The sequence below is a fragment of the Nuphar pumila genome, chromosome 1, assembly GCF_984573655.1.
Source record: "Nuphar pumila chromosome 1, dmNupPumi1.hap1.1, whole genome shotgun sequence".
NCBI classification, from domain to species: domain Eukaryota; kingdom Viridiplantae; phylum Streptophyta; class Magnoliopsida; order Nymphaeales; family Nymphaeaceae; genus Nuphar; species Nuphar pumila.
Genome location: NC_143249.1, coordinates 169983408 through 169989206, shown reverse-complemented (window position 1 = coordinate 169989206; position 5799 = coordinate 169983408). Strand labels below are relative to the sequence as shown.

At 36.8% G+C, this 5799-nt stretch overlaps 1 pseudogene; it reads right to left on the bottom strand.

Moving 5' to 3' along the window:
- Nucleotides 1-1421: 1421 nt before the first annotated feature.
- LOC149851249 (amino-acid permease BAT1 homolog pseudogene) lies at nucleotides 1422-3887 on the bottom strand (annotated as a pseudogene).
- Between the last annotated feature and the right edge of the window lie 1912 nt (nucleotides 3888-5799).

The window sequence follows — 5799 nt, the reverse complement described above, 5'->3', positions numbered from 1 at the left end:
CTCTCAATATACCCTGACTATGGCCATTGGTATATGTTTTGAATTAATTTTAAGTTAAATTCTGATAAAAGAAGAAAATATTTAAGGAAAATATGATGAATTTTGAAAACGGATCCAGTGTTATTTCATAAAAGATAAAAATACTAAGTTTTGTCCACACCCTGACTATGGCCATTGATGTGGATCATCAACTTAGGATTAATTTACCTTTTACGAAATGGTGCACGTGTCATTCATATTTCACCATTGTGAGATTTTGAGAAATAAAAGGAAAAATGCATGAAGAACAAGTAATTCATGATATTTACAATGCTAATTCATTCTATCTAAAACAGGAAATGTAAATCCTCATTAAGATCTAACTATTACAATACATCAAAATTGAATTTATGACTCCCAACGATGATATCTTCCACATATTCCCTGAAAAACACTTGGTTAGTGTGAATATAGGAAAAAAATTTCTCATATCATATGAATTTCACAGGTGAAATGCTCATATATCCAGATATTTATGATGAAAGGGTAGAAAAAGATATACATGCCTATATATATATATCTATACGCACATGTATATATGTATATAAGCATGCGTATATATATGTATATATATATACATAAATGACATATACAATGCTTTACAAGATGATAATTGAGGTTGGGAATGAGTACAAGAATTTGTTGAGACACTCGCAAAAAGATGATATGATATGCAGAATGAGGGATGTGTTGATGCAGTGACGAATGCAGTATACTGCCTATGAAGGACATGAAGATGGAAGGTTAAAACAGTCTCAAAACTGTTTGTGGATACTTGTGAAGAGTGAAATGACTGTAGTGGAAAGGATGCATGTGCTGGGAGTGTGTGATGAAGAGTGTGGAACTGGAAGTAGTTGTAGGTGACAAATGGATATGTAATACTTCTGATGCTGCAGGAGAAGATGTACAGAGGAAAGACAATTAAGTGATGAACAGGGGAAGTGGCAGGCTGGGTGTTGAAGCTGTAGGTGATTTTGCAGGAGTGAGTTTGAGAATGTATAAGAAGGATGAATGGTGATAAGGTGCTTATAGCAGCATGGAAGCAATGAATATGCTACGATATGAAAAGTGATATTACTGTTTAGGAAATACCATCTGTAGACAACGCCATTGTGACATTTGATGATAGAATTCTACTCTCATCACAATATTCTAGTAACGCCCCTGCTCCTGAATAATGGACTGTGAGAGCTCAGGGGAGTCACGACTCATTATTAATGCAAGGCTCCTTTGAACAGAGTCTTGTGAATGAACTGTATTAAGGTTTAACATGTAGTATCCATGATCAGCTACACAGACAAATAAACAGTCAAACCGCACAAATAGGAAGCTTCTAACTGAAGAAGAAATTTGTGGTACATATTTTCTACATCAGTTAGAAATCAATCATATGTAAGCTGTTTATCTGAAAAGCCAACATTGACTACGGGCCCCTTAAACCAGTACCTTGCATTGAGAATCCAGGATGACACTGTAAAGAAGAGAAGGCCACTGACAACAATTGGTGTATAATTCATAGTATCCTTAGTAATTGGGTATGCGACTGGGAGTGAGAAGAGAATGGTAATGGTGGCAACCCAGAGGGCTGCAATCCACCCTACAAAGATGTTGTACCTGCCCAAGCTGAAGGGGCCTGGAACAAATGATTTTTGGGCTAATGTTACTTGGAAAAGAGTCGGAAGTGCATAAGCAATATAGAGCCCAAAGGTTGCAATTGACACCATTGCCTGGAATGCAACAAGGCTTCCTAGAGACGTCAACGCCATGGAAAATGAAATAAACACTGAAAGCCAAACACCATTTATTGGAACCTCCTGCTTGTTTATTTTATGCTATAATGATGAGAACAGCATAACTCCATCTCTTGAGAAGGCATATGCCATCCTAGAATTGCTTGTTACTCAACTCATGCCACAAAAGAAGATGGCAATTGCAACCACTATGAGGCAAATGATAACTCCAACTCCATTGCCATATCTATTCTTGAAAGCCAAGTAGAAGACCTCAGCAATAGCATAACCACCAGCATCATTTTCACTGCTTAAAACATATGGGATGTTAGTTACAGCCAATGTGATGCCAATTAAGTACATCCAAAAAACAATGATAGATATCCCAATAGAAATAATTATTCCTTTTGGTCCATTCTTATCTGCGTACTTGGTCTTTTCTGTCATATGGGCTGATGCATCATAACCAGTCAGGGTATACTGACTCATAAGTAGCTCCAGTACGAATATGTAGAATTTACTTCGGGTCCCAACATCATTTTGTGTATTAACATGCTTGAAAACAAATTTAAGGCTTACCTTCTCAGTTGCCACAGCAGGTACGAGAACCATAAGGACAGAGACACCTACAACATTCCATGCAGCTGCGATCTGTCCAAAAGTGATAACCAACTAATGGACAGGCTATTCAAAATGGCATGGAAGCAAATGACAACATATTTAGAGGCCTTGTATCCGCCATCATTGGCACCGCCAGTACTCAGTAGGATGATCACTTGAAGCAACTGTGCAAGTGAAAAATCGACACTGGTAGTGACTGCCCACTGACCAACAATGTTGAAACTGAATTTAAACCAAATAATGCCGATCAAGGAAATCCAGCCATCCAACAAAAAAAAAAAAGTCAGAATGGTTTAGATTAGTAAAGATCAAATTTGAATAGCAACCTTTGCATTAAAACCTAAAAAGGTAGGCTACTCCTTCAAAGGTATATCACCTAAAACAAATATACATAGTGAGTAGAAACTTTGTATGACCAAGAAAGCTTCATCACTTGTGTTCCTATAAACCATCAGAACACCATATCTATCTAAGATGAAAACAAAGAAGCCAATTTCCTACATGAACCCACTATCAAGTTAGTGATTGTCCTTTGTAGAACATAAAAAAAACCTTCAATAATATTATTTTAACGCCTACAATTATGTAAGAAAATTAAAGGCTCCATACGTGTATACGTGTAGGGGAACTACTAATATCCACAGCCTTTTATTGACATTAACAAGTTTATTCTGCTTATTGTCCAGACGGAATGACAAAAACAAATCCCTGTATACAGACCCCTGTATACGGGTATATGTAAGGGGAATGACAAAAACAAAGAAGGGCCCGAGACTTAACTTCTCAACCACATGTGACGGGGAAATGACAATGGAGAAGATGGGAATTAGCAGTATTGAAATAATCAGTTAAGAAATCTATTATAAAGAATGTGAACACACGTCAGTCCCAACTTAGGATTTATGTACAGATATATGAGAATAGGCAGAAGACAAATTCAGCAATGCTATAAACTCATGTTTACGACAAAAAATATCATAGATAACATGGTGAATAAATAAATCAATCAAACTCAAACTTACCTCTACGATCGTCTGAATAACAAAACCTTAACAAACTTTGATGAGCGTGTGATCATAATAAAGGCATCTCCTATTAGAGGTATCTCCCTCCCCAACATTCAAACAGTTAAAAAGAAATTCATCAAGGCAGAAATCATTCAAGGCATTTAATCAAAGAGAGCATCACCGTATGTCAGGTATGATCACATGAGAAGCATAAATGATATGAGAAATGCTAAAACAGGGGTAAAAAAAAAAATTGAAATATAAAGATAGTGGCCATAGCAATCATCACACTGGCGTATCTGCAGACCTCAAGTGTTAAGAAAAAAAAAAATCAGATGGCAATCAATGTGGAGCCATTTACTCGATAAACCTAGGCCAGATACCGAATTTCTTCAGCAAATCTGATTTGAATTTCTGTCGCAGTAGGCTGCCGGTATAGGGTGAGGATCGTATGACTGAACGAGGTCTCCGAAGATAGCAAAATGTCCATGAACGCCGAAAATGAGATGAAATGATGTGCTAAATGAGATCGTAAAAAAAAAAAAAATTTGACGATGATGATTGTAGCAGGAAATCAACTAGAAACGGATAATCGCAAGATAAAGCATAAAATCCGAAAATCAAATGACAACCAAAATATAATTTGATCATCAAAGAGGATTTGATATGAAAGAAAATCGAAATTGCTGGGGATTCCAGGATTCAGGAGAAGCATGATGTCAAGAAAAAAAAAATTTCTCGTCAGATGAACCCGGTCTAATACTGGATCAGACCGGATGTCATTGAGGAAATCATTTTTAAAACTAAAATGAAGTTAAATTGAGAGGGGCCGATGAGATCACATAGCCTCAAGAACGAGAGGAAAGATAAGCTGAAATATATAAAACGAAAATATAAAAAGTAATGTAAAGGATATTAGATCTAATTAGAAAACTAGAATCAAAAGGATATGTAAATGTTGGAATTGCTCCCTCTGTTTGCTGTTGCACAAGGGGGAGGATTGGCATTGCTATAAGCAACCCAATTCTCCCATGGGTGCGTTAGTGGGGATCGGAGACGAAAAGGGAAAGGGTTGACAAAAAGCTTGAAGCTAATGAGGGGGGAAGGAGGACTTACCAAGATGCTGCGGAGGTTTTGAAGGAGGAAGGAGGAAAGAGCACTTACTTGGAGTTGCAGGAATTCTGGGGAGGAAGCACCGTGAAGGAGGAGTCGGTGGCAACTGCTGCTGGGAGGAGGCGATGGCAGGGTGAAAACGGATCCCCTTCCTTCCTTCTGCGTGCCCCTTTTAAAGAGGAAAATGAAGCCTCGAGAAGGAGTTTGTTGGGGATCAACGCTTCAGAAGGGACGATCGAAGGAGATGAATCCGAGAGAGAGAGAGAGAGAGAGAGAGAGAGAGAGAGAGAGAGAGAGAGAGAGAGAGAGAGAGAGAGAGAGAGAGAGAGAGTTGGAAGAGGGAGCCACCCGACTTTCTCAAAAATGAATGTGGTTAGGGTTTTCTATCTTTTGAAGTCTCTCAAAACAATGGTTCTTTTGTAAAGATTTTTCTAAAAGAAGGTTTTCACTAAAACAACTTTCATAAAAAGGGGTTTCTCAACCATTTTTTTTGTATTTTTCTTTTCTATTTATATATATATATATATTTCTTTTGGTTCTTTTCTCAATATATATATATATATTTTGGAATGAAAATCTGAGATTTTATTAGCAAACAGAGATTAAACCCTAATTTTTTGTATTTTTCTAAAAAAAAAAAATATTTACAAAAAAGTATTTTTCTGAGAATTTCAGACCATTTCGGGAAAATTTCTTCAGAAAAAGGGGTTTGGACCCGGGTTTTGAGAAAATGTTTGAGTTTTTGAAACTCGAATCAAGAAATACAACGTGACGGATCCAAATGGATGTCGAATGGATTATTTGAGCTATTTAAGGACTATTTTTGGTATTTTCTATAATTTTAATTTGAAATTTGAACAAGGAGACTCAGATTTGGATCTGGACAATGGATCCAGATCCGAAATCAATTTAATCATATGAAATAGATTTAATTTCAATAAAACTAGAGAAATGAACTGAAATTTAGATTTGAAATGACTCAATTGCTTCAAAAAATGATATTAGGGGAAAAAAGGGAATATTTAAAAGATTTTGAAAAATTTGGGGTGTTCACAGATGCCCCTCTTTGCTACTAAGCCGGTTGAAAGCCGAGCTTAGTGGCAAAGAAAACACTCCAAATTTTGAAAAATGCCCCAGTCGGCAGATCTGAACCAGGTGTGGAAGAATTATTTTGAAAAGATGGCTTTTCAGGCCTAAAACCTTATCCTGAATGGCTTTGGGAAGACGAAATCCTTGAAAATGATATGATTGAGTAAAGAATGAGGAAATCGTGATGGGACTTTGGGTGA